General features: G+C 43.9%; 1 pseudogene; it reads right to left on the bottom strand.

Annotated features, from left to right (window-relative positions):
- Positions 1–303: 303 nt before the first annotated feature.
- Positions 304–1,508, bottom strand: LOC136499466 (carboxylesterase 15-like; annotated as a pseudogene).
- Between the last annotated feature and the right edge of the window lie 14,023 nt (positions 1,509–15,531).

Raw genomic sequence — 15,531 nt, forward strand, 5'->3', positions numbered from 1 at the left:
CCATATTTTTAACAAAATAATTTTATGCCTTTTATTTAATTTACTATGTATTTAACAAGACTATTGCATTTTATTAAAAAAATTTGCTCAAAACAGGCAGGAAACGAAACTGCAGCCCACCTTTACTCTCGGGTGGGAAGCCCACCCGGGGGTAAAGGTGGGCTGCAGTTTCGTGGCCCGCCAAAAAAACCCTTTACTCCCGGTGCGTGTTACCATCCGAGAGTACTCCCGGTTGGTAACAAGCACCGGGAGTAAAGGTACCTTTACTTTTGGTTGGTAACACGCACCGGGAGTAAAGGACCTTTACTCCTGACTGGTGGCTAGCACCGGGAGTAAATCTCCCTGGTATATATGCGCCAGTGCCTGGCGCAGATTGATCCCCTCCTCTTCTTCCTCGTCGAACAGCCGCCCTTTCTCCTCTTCTTCCTCGCGCCGCTGCCGGTCGCCACCCCACCTCGCGCCGACGAGACCTCCACCGCGCGCGCCTCCGCAATCTTGAGGTGAGTTCTCTCGGCTTTCACATTTCGGGTCGAAGATGAAGAACCCATGGCCCTGGCCCCCTCTGAACACGGCAACATGGCAAGTTCGGCTTCCCCATCGCCATCAACCTAGTGGCATAGTCCTGTATGTGGTCGTGCAGCATGTCCTAGTTTGGGTCCACGACGAGCAGCGGTGGGAAGGCGACGTCGTCCAGCGGGACGCTGTCTGGCCCGAATGGGTTGGCCACCGGGTCACGCACCGACGGGCAGCGCCAGGCGCCATGCTTGGTCAAATAGCGCCGTGCCGTGTTCGTCAACAAGGCTGGCCGCCTCGGATGCCGTCCTCTCCTCGACAATGAAGAAGGGCCAGAGTAGGATGCACCCAGCGATCCGGATGATGGGGTCGAGGGCGAGCTGCCCGCTGCCATATCGGACGGCGACGTGGTGCGGGATGTTGCCGCCGGCCGAGTCGCTGTAGATGAACACCCTGCCTAGGTTGATCGAGTCGTCGGCCAGCCATGGGTTGGCCTCGGCCTAGGCGTGGAGCCACGACAGGATGACCTCGGCGTCACGGTGCGTTGCGGGGAGCCGGTGCTTGGGCGCCAGGCGGTAGTCGGCGGAGAGCACGAGGGCCGGGAGCTCCACAGCGAGCTTGAGCGCACCAGCATGGAAGTGGGGCAGCTCAAAGCTGCATAGGCAGAAGCCGCCACCGTGGAAGTAGACGAGCACCGGCAGCTTATTATTGGCCGTCGTCATGTTGTCGTCGGTGGGCCTGTACATGCGGAGGCAGAGCGCGTGCGTGGCATTGTAGACGATGTCCTTTCACTGGACGGGCAGGTTGGATGGCACCTTGCCCTAGAGAGGGAGCATGGAGTACTTCGTGGAGTGCATCACGGTGCTGTCGCTAAGAAGCTACATGATGCCGAGGCAGTCGTCCACGACGTGCGGCGCGGTCGCTAAGAAGAAGTTCACTCCTCGGCTAGCTCCATGATGTTTAGGGTTTATACGGCAGAGCACCACCACCCTCATTAGGGTTTATATGGTAGAGGACCGCCGCCCTTGTTCGCCCTAGGGTTTAGGGTTTATACGACGGAGCACCGCCGCCCTCGTTCGCCCAAGGGTTTAGGGTTTATACGGCGGAGCACCGCCGCCCTTGTTCACCCATGTGTATAAACATATATATGACGGAGCAGAGCACCGCCACTCTCATCACACCGCCCTCTCTCGCGGCCTAGTCGATCAACATTCATATTATCGTTATCGTTAATACTAAACAATCACACTAGGGCGAATTGCGTCGGTGACTAGGGCGAACCGCGTTGTTGATGTCACCAATGTGGTTCGCCCTAGTCACCGATGCAATTCGCCCTCGGCCATTTATGTATAGCCCTAATTCACCCTAGTACCAACGCAGTTTGCCCTAGTGTGGTGAATTGCATTCGTGACCGAGGGGCAAGATTTAATAATGCATATTGTTCGTAGATTTTACGCATGTAAGCAAAGATTTAACGTACTATATATTGGTTTTGTTTTTTGAAGCTAGATGGCTGACCCGAGAAACATGGATGAGGAGGAGTTGATGATGAATTTAATCAACAGTGGCACTTAAGTTGCAGGCGATGATGGTGCTAAAAATAACGTGCAAGAGGATGCAGATGACGGAAGTCAGTACTTAGCTCTTGAACAAAATGAGCAACAACATATTGGCCAAGTATATATTTTTTATTATTAGCTATTTATATTATCATATGTCTTATGTGTGCTCATGACATTAAAAATAATGTTTATGTTTTGTAGCCCTCTGGATCGACATCAACAACTACAACAAAGAGTAAAAATGTTCGAGGTCCCAAAAAGCCATTGGAGGGCCGCTTCATCATCTCGGAGTTCAATGTGGATACAGGCGAACCGGGGGGGGGGGCAAATAAAACGAAATTCATGCACCACTATGGCTACCTTGTACAAGACTGGCTCCCGATCAGTACCCGCAAATGGAAGAAGAAGACCAATGCTCCTCATATCAGTTTTGTCTCCGATCGTGATAAGACGTTAATTTGGAATGATGTCTTGAAACATTTCATGCTCCAAACAGATGGTTATGATGATATAATAGATGGTGATGAATTGAAGGAGCGAGTTAGGGATTAGGCAATAAGGAAGATGGCCACCCAGTTTCAGACTTGGAAGAAACACCTATACACAACGTATGTCAAGAAGAACATAGCACCAGATTTTACTGTCCCAGGCCCGATCTCAAAGCAGAGGCCCTATTGGGATGAGTTTGTACAGTACAAGACGTCGGAAGAGGGTGTGAGTCGGGTGATAAAGAACCAACATAATGCCCAACAGAAGACATACCACCATAACTTGGGATCAGGTGGCTACCCGACTACCATTAAGAAGTGGAACAAAATGGAAGCAGACCTTCTTGCTAAGGGTATCACACCAGAATCACTCGAGTGGGGAGAGCGTGCAAAGAATTGTTTTTTCGCTCATGGGGGAACACTGGACTAGGAGACAAGGAAGTGCGTTTATGGTGCAAGACTGCAAGAAGCAGCAAAAAGATTGTTTTATGCTCAGAGAGCTACTGTTAGTGGTGCATTTAGGCTCAATGGAGAGAAGGATGAACTGACATACGCCATCGGGGCTATTGAACATGGTGGCCGAACTAGAGGCAAAGGAAGTGTCTCGTGGGAGCATGGATTCCCTCAGGATAGACCTTCCTACAGAAGCTGCCAAAGAAAGAAGGAAGAAGAGGCACCGTGGCTCTAGAGGTTGGAGGAAGCGGTGCGTGAAGCACAGGAGTGGGAAAAAAACCTTGAAGTGAGAATGCAGGAGGAAATCAGAAGGCAAGTGCAAATAGCAGTGAGTGCAAGCAAGCAGGCATCAGAGCTAGGAATCAACATTAGCCAATCTGTTCAGTTGAAAAGCAGCTGCGCTTCCACAGAGATACCAAATCAAGGGGACACAGGACTACGCTTCCCTTTGGATGACGTCACTGAACCTTGTACATCGTGTGAGCTACACATTCTGAAGGGGAATTCCACAATCAAGGTGGCTATCGGTCTTGTTAATCCTATCGACCGAACCAAGACACCAAGGATTCATGGGAATATAATCCAAGAAGGATATGCTACCATCTAGGTAGATAAAGCTGAAAAAGGTTTTAGTGATTTGCCTCTTGACATTCCTGTAGGTGATGGCGAGAAGACTCTTGGAGAAGCAGAGAAAACATTCATTCTATGGCGCAAGCACTACATCATCATTCCCGGGATGTCGCCTCCACCTCCTCCTGAACTACCTCACCATAGGTGCGGATGAAAACACTACATCATTAATTTATATTGGCTTAAATAATTAACAATCTTCTCATAATAATATGTCATTCCTTTTTTTGTAGCAGATCCTCCCCCAACCTAAGTCCAATTGTTCAATCGCCAGATCATCATAGTGCTCTGTACAATAACAATGTGTTGGAAGGCGAGGCTGCATCCACACCATCTCTAAGGAGGTCTCCAACGCCGCAGCCGCCACCTCCAAGGAGGTCTCCAACGCCGCTGCCACCACCTCCAAGGAGGTCTCCAACACCTCCTCCGCCCCCACCTACCAAGAAGCCAAGTACTAGGAAGAGGCCAGCCCCGCAAATGAAGAACCAGCCCCCACCGGCAAAGAAAGCCACCGTGAAACCAAGGGCTATTCCCAAAATAATATCTAAAGAGAAGGAAGAAGTAACTGATGCATATAAAAAAGATGTCTAGATTCTATGACAAACTTAAAAAGGATCAAGAAGCAAGGAGTAACCCAGAGAAACCGTACTTCTTCGTAGCTCTAGATATTCTAAGAAAAAAGGTGGCTTCTTACCAGCAACAACAACGGGAATCTCGTAAGCCGTCCAAATCAACGTTAACGGACTATGACCGCACTCTCACCAAGTCAATTGAGGCAGCACAAAAAAAGAAGCGGGCAGGGAAAGGAGTTGCACAACTCAGACAACAATCGCACCAATCAGTCCCCCCGCTAGTTGTTGGTAATGAATATGGTTCGAATTTAGGATTAATGCATCAGGCAAACATACCTCCGGATATCGATTTGGATCACCTTGGTGAATTTATTGAAGAGACTGGTTTCGACCTTTACCAGATGTTTGGTGATGGAAACATTGAGAGTGCGGCGGAGGTTGATATTTGGAAGAAAAAATTTGTATTAGGCCAGAGTCTACAACCCTCAAGCCTTAGGTGATCTGGGGACGCAAATGTACCTGCTAAACAAGTGGTACATGCAGGCATCTACCGGTGGATACTTCTGTGTTGGTGTCAGAATTAGAGACGAACATTGGTTCCGTGGCGATGATGTTATGTATGTTGACTTTACAGAATTTCATCAACTATGCCACCTGACCTCTCTGGACAAAGTTATCATTAGCTGCTATTGCCTGTAAGTAATAATTCTTTCGATCTATTATTAAACTCATCATATGTGTGTATATGCATATAAATTATCCTAACAAGTACTATATATATGCAGATTTAAAATGACAGAGCACATAAAGAAAGGCTGCAATGAAATTGATTTTGTTGATCCCCATATAGTATTCAAAGACCCAGTTACTCCAAAGCCTAATTGGAAGTCTGAGTCAGAGAGTAACCTCATGAACTTCTTAGTGAACCAACGCCACAAGAAGGATATACTCTTTCCCTACAACTTCAAGTGAGTGTTAATAATGTCGATCATCCTTAATGGCTCATATGTTGATTCTAGTTAATTAATGAGTGTTATGCGTTATATCCTATAAACACATGCAGCAATCACTAGATATTGATGGACATCGATCTGGTAAAAAGTCACTTGATAATCTATGACTCGATGAGAAAACCACAACAAGACTACCAAGATATGATAGATATTATCCAGAGGTAATTTCGGTATCTCTAGCAACTATATATACACACAAACATGATGATTAACTATATCTGATGACGTGACAAATTTTTTATTGGGCAGTGTTTGGAAACCTTTATTGAGAAGCAACACATAGGAAAATGCAAAGCGCCACTGAATGTAATCCCTTTGAAAGTAAGTCCCCTAAATCGCATTATCTTTATTAATTAAATATATAGCTTTCACCGGATCACCAGATTGGATGACAAATCTTTTTCTCGTAAAGTGATGTTTGAGGCAGGAACAGGGGAACAACTACTGTGGTTACTATGTTTGCAAGTTTATCAAAGAGCTCTCCCAAAGAACTCCTACAGAGAGACTCAAAGTACGTTAAAAATACACTATATATTCATTTAATTATTATTATTGATTGTGTTACTATGTCTTTATATATATATATATGTATGTATGTACATATATTAATTTATTTTCCTTTAATTCAAACCTGTAGGCTCGATGGTTGGAGGAAAAGGTCACACGACAAGACCAAATCAAAGCAATTCAAGAGTCTATAGCCGGATTTTTTAATGATCAGGTCATCGATTCCAAGGGCGAGTTCTACTTCGACCCAACACTGTCATGGAAGCCAAGCTAGAGGATGAGAGGAAACTTGTTATATCACAACAACTGTAATACAATCTTTTGTAATATATGCACATAAAATAATATAATGTAAAATACACATATGCATGCATGCATGTAAATATATATATGATGCATGCATGCATATATATATATATATATATATATATATATATATTGTGTGATTTAATACGCTCATTGTGCTTGAACCGAAACATACTATACACGTGTATAAATGTATTATTAGCAGTGTACAATACGACTTCGAAAACCTATTTCGAGAAGAAAACAAAAAAATGAAAAGAAAAGAAAAAAGAAAAAAAACCTTTAGTCCCGGTTCGTATTACCAACCGGGACTAAAGGGCGCCGGCCTCGTGGCATGTCAGGAGGCACCTTTAGTCCCGCTTGGTGTTACCCACCGGGACTAAAGATCCCCCTTTAGTCCCGATTCCTGACCCGGGACTAAAGGACCCCTTTAGTCCCGGATGCTTGCTCCCGGGTGGGAAACCGGGACTAGAGAGGGTTCCCCACCGGGAGTAAAGGCTGTCTCTGTACCAGTGGTGGTAACCCCAATGACCTCGCCACGGGCGGCCATGGAAGGGTGCAACAATCCTGGGTAACCAAGATACAGGAATGGACGGATTTGGGGGTAGGAGGAGCAAGAACAACAGAGAGGCTGGGCAGGAATCAGAGGAAGTTGGGAGTTCTGTTATTCGATAAGCCATCAGAGTTTGTTACAGTGACTCATATACTGTCGCAGCCACCGACCAACTGCACTTGCACGGGCCAAGCCCAGCTTACTAAGCTGTCAACATAATGATGAAGAGCCTAGCCACTCTTGGAGCTTCTCCTTGTCTTCTTCATGGGCCTCATCTTGGTCATGACATTACCCCCTGCTTGAGCAACAGCTTGACCCCAAGCTATGGAAAATCTCCTCTTCATGTCAGCAACATCTTCCCAAGTAGCCATAGATTGAGGTTGCCCAATACACCAACAATCTTTGCTTCAGCTTACACCCACCATATGTCCTGAACATCCAACACCTTAATTGGCAAAATAGGGACTGCAGGATCAGTGGCAACAGTATCTAGTGACCGCAGAACTTTAGTATTAGGAGGAATATGCAACTTCAACTGTGAGACATGCACCACAGGATGTATCTGGGTAGTCTATGGTAAATCCAGTTTGTAGGCTATAGCACCCACTCTGGCTATGACGTTGAAGGGCCCAAAAAACCTGAATGAAAGTTTATGATTGCTTCTGAATGCCACTAATGACCGAATGTGAGGTTGGAGCTTTAAGTAAACCATATCTCCAATTTTGAATTCCCTCTTTGATCTCTTTTTATCTGCCTGATTCTTCATACGCTGCGAGCCCTAAGTAACTGCTGCTGAATCAGTTTATGCAACAAATTTCTCTCAGTCTTCCAAGCGGATAGATCACTGACGGATACTGCAGAAGGATCAGGAATACCTAAGCTTCTGGGAGAATGACCATACAATACTTCAAATGGAGTTGTTCCTAGGGCTGAATGGAAGTTGGTGTTATACTAATACTCAGCAAGTGGTAACCATTTGGGCCATTCTCTGGGACAAGCATGACCTGAGCATCTGAGAAAAGCTTCCGATTCAACCTCTCGGTTTGACCATCAGTCTGTGGATGGTATGATGAACTCATCAATAGCTGTGTATCTGATAAATTGAACAGTTCTTTCCAAAGTGTGCTGGTAAACACTCTGTTCCATCAGATATAATTGCCTTAGGTAACCCATGTAGACTGTAAATACTACTGAAGTACAACTGAGCAACTGTCAGTGCTGTATAAGGATGAGATAGAGCAAAAAAATGAGCATATTTGTTGAACTTATCTATCACCACAAGTATTGTGTCATGTTTCCCAACTTTTGGTAACCCTTCAATAAAGTTCATACTTATAGACCATGTAGAATCTGGAATTGGGAATGGTTGAAGCATGCCTGGTATCTTGTTATGTTCCACCTTAGCCTGCTGGCAAACTGTACAGCTCTGAACATAATCAGTCACCACCTGTTTGAGATTTGGCCAAGAGAAAAGAGCTTTTACCCTATGGTAAGTAGCTTGGATCCCAGAATGTCCTCCCAACCCACTAGCATGTAGGGTCTGCAATATGTGCTGCTGTGCCAGAGTATTATTGCCAACCCACACTCTCCCCTTATGCTTAATGACACCATCAACCAAGGTATAACCTTTGTCATTCTGAGAACTCAAGCGGTCAAGCCTAGTTCAGTTAGAAGCTGCTTGGCTTCAGTGTCTTCTTCATAACCTTCTTAGCACAATTCTCCATTGCTAAGGTCATCGGCCATGACTTTTGCTTCTCCAAGTGATAGCACTTTTTTCAAGTCATAATCAATTTCATTCCAACGAGGATAACACAAGCTCAAAACCAAATTAGTGAAGATGTCCTGTAGATTCTTGTGATCCACCAAGATGTCACTCTTACTTCTAAAAAGATAGTACTTCCATGCTTCACAATAGATAACTTCCAGATCATGTTAGGTAGTTCAACTCATGCTTCCTTAATTGACTTAATGAACAAGCCACTATTTTTCTTCTAGTTTAAGGACACATCCCACACCTTGACAAGGTGCATCCTTGTAGATATGAAGCTCTCGTCCGGATCTGGCAAAGCTAATACTTATGTTTTACTTCAACCTCTTCTTGGACTCCTTCAACACTTAGCTGAAGTTTCTTTATCCAAACTAACTTGAAAACTTCTCCCGTAGCTCTATCAAAATCTTGATGATCTTGGATAAACCTTCCTTGAACCTTTAATCAAACCTCATTGAGACTCTGATCTTCTTTCACATCTTTGGGTACCACCACGCCTCTGCTGCGCAAACTAGAACGTATGATACTTCATCTTGTAAATTCTTCCACTTGGCTACCCCCCTTAAGAAAAATAAACTAGGGGACACCAAGCATAGCTTGCATATTCTTTTAGATAAGCTAACTAGTATGAAGTCATTCTGACATCCCAATGATACACTCGCATATGAGCAGGAACAAGAAATCTGGAATTCCTCGCGAGCAGAAAAACAGCAGCGCAGTAAAACGATTGTAACTCTCATTCTGTTAATCCAATGAAGTTGTAGCTTATACCGTTGGAAAGCTTATAAAATTCTCCACAACTTCCTTATAGAACACTTTTCCAAATTCTGCAGTTAACTTGGTCAAAAATAGTGCACAACAGAAACTGTTCCAGGTTCCAAACAGATGCATCGCCTTGTGATTTTCATATCTCCATAACCAAAATAGCTATTAGGGTGATTCTTATGCTCAGAGAAAGATATTGAAGTCTACTATTGTCCAGAATTTTCTCATGATTTTTGGTTGTCCAAGAATAGAGATATAAGCTGAAGAGTGCAGACTGCTCCGAAAAGACGGGATAGAGAAAATAGAAGAAAACTAAAACCCGACTCTTTATTTCACTAATCCTTATGCCTTAGGCCTATAAACTAAATGATTTTGTGGGGACACCCAACAAGATCATTGCAATCATTACAAAAATCTAAAACAAGCATAACCATAATGGCAGTTCAACAAGCAATAATGGTGCACAACTCAATCATTGACTCAACTTGCGATACTATCATCCTTGTTGAATTAGGGGTAACAATCCTAAGACATATCTTCAGATTATGCAAGAAGGTGATGAGAAACAGTTCTAAAAGCATATCAAATCAAGGAGTGAAGATGAGAACAAAGACTTTAAAATAAGCACCAAGGTAGAGATGAATAGCAAGGGTAGAGATACAGTAGAGAAGAAAATATCAAGGTTCATAGATCAAGGGTTTTTGTAGCAACTTCTAAACCTTAAAACGACCCATTTCTAACTAGGATTGCGTCCTACAGTCAGCATTGCTCTGATACCACTTTATAGCACCCGGTTTTAAGAACAAAACCAGATACGCACCATATATGAGCCCAGGAAGTCAAATCTCACATATAGCTATAACTAAAGGTAATATCAAAAGACAATGCTTAAATACATAGCATATCAGTATAAAGAATATAACCTCAGAGTATAGACAGCGGAAAGACAACTCCGATCTTCAAGCGAAGTCTCCAAATCCACAAGGACAACTGACTGATTGATCACAAGCCTAATTCCTCCATACTCTAGCAATCTGGTATCCATCCGGGATTTTTATACAAATAATTGAAAATAAAGCAAGCATAAGTACATGTCGTACTCAACAAATATAACATGGGGTTCATGAGGCTCAAAAGGCTGACACTTGTTAACTGCGATTAGCTTTTAATTGTCATAATTTTAGCAAAGGAGTAGCAACAAGTTTATCACAGCCCATAAACACATGATCAGGTAAACATGAACAATGAATATCATAAACAATAATCATTAATGAGCATCTTCATCATCCATATCATTAGTGATCATCTATTCCGTAAATGTTCCAAGGCCGCTCATGACCGTGAGCACGGCTGATATACCAGTTTTACACTCTGCAGAGGTTGTACACTTTCACTGTGAGTCGTGATTTACCCTTTCGCCCGAGGTAGTTAATCTCTTAACCCACTTCCAAGGAAGGTCGGCAGGGTTCACTATGAAGCCTTTCAAAGGTTCGTCTAACAAGTTAGGGCCATTAGATTCACTCAGCAAACAGATGTAGAGCCCCCCTTCCCGATGGCACATTGACACGCAGCCTATACACATGGGGACAGAGGCCGCTCTATACCCGATTTGGCAAGCCATTCTTACGCCAATAAAGGTAACATCTAACAAGCTAGAAAATGTCCTCATACTGAGCTAAAGCCAGAGCCATGTGGCCCTCACAGCTATACTATAAGTCCCAGATGATCACTTACAGATAAGTCCTTAGGGAGAGGAATCTAGAGCACCATGAATAGCCCAATGCTCTATCCCCTTGTTCCATGTTGCTAAAAGGCATCTTTTAGTGTTTATTGCATATACCATTAGTCAAGTTACAATATCATGGTTGTAGTTGAGCAGTAGCATCAAACTACCCAATGCAATACCCCATAGGTGACAAGGTACAAGTACAAAAGACTAGGATATCCTTAGTGGTAGTTAAGGTAGACACATGCAGTATGAATTGAATGATTAAAGGTGAATAGGACAACAAGGAAGATCCCATGCTATACTTGCCTTAAAACACCGATCCTTCGGTAAGCCTTAATCTTCAATGTTTTTCTTCTTTTTCTTCTTGATCACCATGTATATCTCACCAACTGGACTTAATCATAAAGCACCACACAAGCATCTATACAATCATACATGAAGCAAACAATAGATCTAAATTAGAACAGTACACCAAACATAAAATCAAGATGAAAAGTTTATAAAACGAATCTACGACTCGCTACGAACACATAGACGCGAAAAGCACTCTAATCGGAGCTACGATTGAAAAGATATAACTACCGATAGATCTACTCATAAAACTATTAGCTTCATGTGTTTTAATTATATAAAAACATATAAAAGATATTTTATAGATAATATAAATTAAGTCAAACTTAGATTTGAATTATAAAACTAAAGTAAAACAAATCATATTTTATTTACAAAACCCAGTTGCGTAATTGTTATTCAAGTTATGATTTAAACCATGAAATTTCAGAAATAATGATATGATAAACATCGTTACTAACGCGTAGATCTCGTTGCTATGAATCTAACGCAACTTGAATGAGCTAAAAATGGATCTAAAACGTAGAAGATATGATTTAAACAAGTTTTCCTTTAATAAAATAATAGATTAAATCTAATCACGAATTTTAAAAGTTGAAAACACATCTAACAGTAGTATAAACATGTAGATTATGAAATTACGAACCTAACGCAAGTTGAACGGATCAAATCGGAGTTAAAACGGAGAAATTATGGCTAAAACAAGTTGAATGGCAAAACTGTAAATAACTGAAAACGTATTTCAGTCCAACCGAACGAAAATACGCTTTCGAAAGAAAGAAACAAAAACTGTGAAACGCGCAAAGGACCGCGGGTTAATTTTCTGAAAATAGAGGGGCTCTTTAGAAACTATGCCAGGCGAAGGGTTATGATCTAATCTGGGATGTTGATCACGAATCCGACGGCTGCGATCGGTTAGGAGAGATGAGGTCGCCGGCGGCTGCATCCAGACAGCGGCGCAATGGCCGGACCTTGCCGGCGACATCGGCTTCGACCCTCCCGGTCACCACAGCTCACGGGAAGAGGACGGGGAGCAAGAGGGAGGCGCGGAGAACTCATCTGGGCGGTCGATTGAAATTAAAAAGGAGCATAGGCATGCGGGCAGCGAGCTATGGCGGTGGCGGAGCACCTACGGCGCGGGAAGTCCATGACAGCACGAGAGGGAGGAATAAAAGGGGTTAGGCATGCTAGCAACGCCAACGTGAACCTCGGGAACAAGCTTACCGTGACGGAGGGGCTTCCAATCGGCTCGGCGACGTCAGCTCCTCCCAGCGGGATCCAGACGGCGGCAATGGCCAGCTCGGAGCGATGGCGGTGCGGGATAGGGCGCGGGATAGGTAGCGGCGGGCACGAGCATCTGCTATTTATGGCCCTGGAGCCTTGGGAGGCACGGCAAACGGAGGGAGCCGTGGGCGGGGCAAACTCGGACAGCGGCGGAGGAGTCCGTGCGGGATACGAGCTTGTGGGAGAGATGGAGCTGACAGACGGGGCCACAATGTCAGCGACACAGGGCGCGGGTCGGGCTGTCAGTGAGCCATCACGAGGGAGAGGGGAGGCGCTGCGGGCGCGTGTTTGCTGGGCCACGGGGTTGGCGGCAAGAGCGGCCGAGCGGGAGAGGAGTCTGGGCCGAGCTACGGTGGTGGGCTGCGGAAGGCAGAGCTGGACTGAGAGAGCGAGGCCGGGGTGGGCCGGCCGTTGGGCTGCGCGGGGAGCAAGGGAAACAGGCCTTCGGGCCTAAATAGAGAAAGACAGAATTTTCCTTTTCTATTTTATTTTCAAAACCAATTCAAACACAAACCACATCAAATTTGAACAGGATTTCAAATTCACTTTCCAATTCAGACATAGATGAAAATTTTTGGTAAGTTTTCTAAGATAAGTTTTACACCTTTTTAAATCCTTTTATTTTCAATTTTTTTTCTTTTACTTCAAAGCCATTTTCATTTACAAAAGAAATTTTAACTGTTTTAAATTTTCAAGCAAAACCACTCAATCAAATACATCAGATGCAAGAGCATGTATGCGCAAACATGTTGCTAAACCTTATGATGAATTTTAATTAAATAAAAAAATTATTTTTCCTATATTTCATGAGCACAAAAATTCAAATTAAATCATTTTAGCCCTATTTTCAAAAGAGGCAAATTTTAGGGTGTTACAATAACCTTGTTGTAATCTCTCTAGCCATGCTAGGGTACTCATGGATATAGAAAAGATCATATCCTGCTCATGCATTCTGGATAGAGCTTCCGCTGTTGTGTTAGTGATACCTTTCTTGTACTGTATCTTATACTTCAAATCCATGAGTTTTAGGAGGGCCTTCTGCTGTAGCCTAGATGCCACTGTTTGGTCAGTAAGATGTAACAGGCTTTAGTGATCAGTTCGAAAGAATGAATTCTTTGCCATGCAAGTAGCTCATCCATTTATCCACAGCCATAACCAATGCTAAGCACTCTTTTTCATAAGTGGACAGTGATTGATTCCTAGGACAGAAGGCCTTGCTCAGGAAGGAAATTGGGTGACCATTCTACATTAGTACAACACCCATCCCTTATCACTAGCGTCAGTCTCAATAACAAATGTTTCCTCCAAATTGGGTATAGCCAAAACTGGTGTAGAACTTACAGCAGACTTCAGTAGATCAAAGGCTTCTTGAGTAGAGCTTGTCCATTAAAAGTGCACCCCTTTCTTCAGTAGTTGAGTCAAGGGTCTACAGATCAAGCCATAGTTCTTGATGAATCTTCTATAATAGCCAGTTAATCCTAGGAAGCCTCTTAACTTCTTGATTGACTTGGGAACAGGCCACTTGTTTACTGCCTCAATCTTGGAAGGTTCAGTTGCTACTCTAGCTTTTGATACAATGTGGCCAAGATATTCCAAAATCTGTTCAGCAAACTCACACTTGGACCTTATCAGCAGAAGGCTATTATTGTGTAAGATCTGAAACACCTGATCAAAGTGGGTAATATGATCAGTCAAGGATTTACTATGAACCAAAATGTCATCCATGAATACCAGGACACATTTTCTAAATAATGGAGCAAAAATTGTGTTCATTGCTGCTTGAAATGTTGCAGGAGCATTGGTCAGCCCAAATGTCATAACCCTGAACTCATATAGTCCATTGTGTGTTTTGAAAGCAGTCTTCAGCTCATCTCCTTCCATTACCCTGATCTGATGGTAACCAGACCTGCAGTCCAATTTGGAGAAGTAACAAGTACCAGACAACTCATCCAATAATTCATCAACAATGGGTAAGGGATGTTTGTAAAGAAACCGACAGAGAAAGGACCTTCCATATCTACCAGTTCATTATATTGAAATCCACAGAATAATCTCAAATTTAATGTGAACCATTTATATTGCATGAAAATTCAATGAAGACATCATATTGCACAAGGCACACATGGCTAGATTCTTCAATTGACAAGTATAGAACAATCAATCCATGTTGATAAATTATCAAGTTCAAAAATGGCACGAACAGTTACAAATATCGTAAAGTAAATTGGCACAAACCAACTTTGCCTCAAAACAGTAATAATCTACTCTAATCTATAAAAAAATATTGAATCTTCAGCCACTGAGTTCGCCTATATTGCATGGTTTGCAAGGTTCATCCTTGTTTGAACAAAACCTGCAGAAGTATAAAGAAAACTTGCATCAGCAAGGTTTCATGCTTGCGTTCGTCCCTCATCCTCCCCTCGTACATGTGTTGGCACAAGATTAAGGATCTGCAAGAAGACAAACCACGCAATGACCAGATAGGATCTGGTACATGAATACATGAACTGAAAAACGATGCTGCAGCAAGAACACACATGATTGGGTACCTTGCGATTTTGGCCAAGGGGTCTGCGCCAGCGCTGGCCTAATCTGCCATGTAGTAGACCTTGTTGGGTTTTCGTTTTAGTCATATTCATCAGATCGGGATATATTGCATAGGAATAGATTACATGTTCGGGATTTACATGAGAGGCAGAGAGAAGGGGAGTGAGATGTAGCAAACCATCGAAGGCCGTAGTGGTCGAAGCACCGGCCGGGGTCTCGTTGGCAGCCGCCATCTGCGCGCCGGCAGCGACGTTCGGTGGAGAGGGAGGAGTCGGCGCTGTGGCGTCCTCGGCGGCGGCGTGTGCGTCGGGGTGGCGTTGCCGGCGTCGGTGGTGCTTCCCGTCGCTGGCAGCGCCCCTTCTCTAGATCGGGTTAGGGTTAGGATGTCGGTGGGGTGACTGGCGGCGTGGTGAACCTCGTACTGCAAGCCCCGGCCCCCACCTTTCCTTTATAGCGCTGTGCGATGGGGGCCCACCAACCATGTAGGGTT

Source organism: Miscanthus floridulus, chromosome 13 (genome assembly GCF_019320115.1).
Source record: "Miscanthus floridulus cultivar M001 chromosome 13, ASM1932011v1, whole genome shotgun sequence".
NCBI classification, from domain to species: domain Eukaryota; kingdom Viridiplantae; phylum Streptophyta; class Magnoliopsida; order Poales; family Poaceae; genus Miscanthus; species Miscanthus floridulus.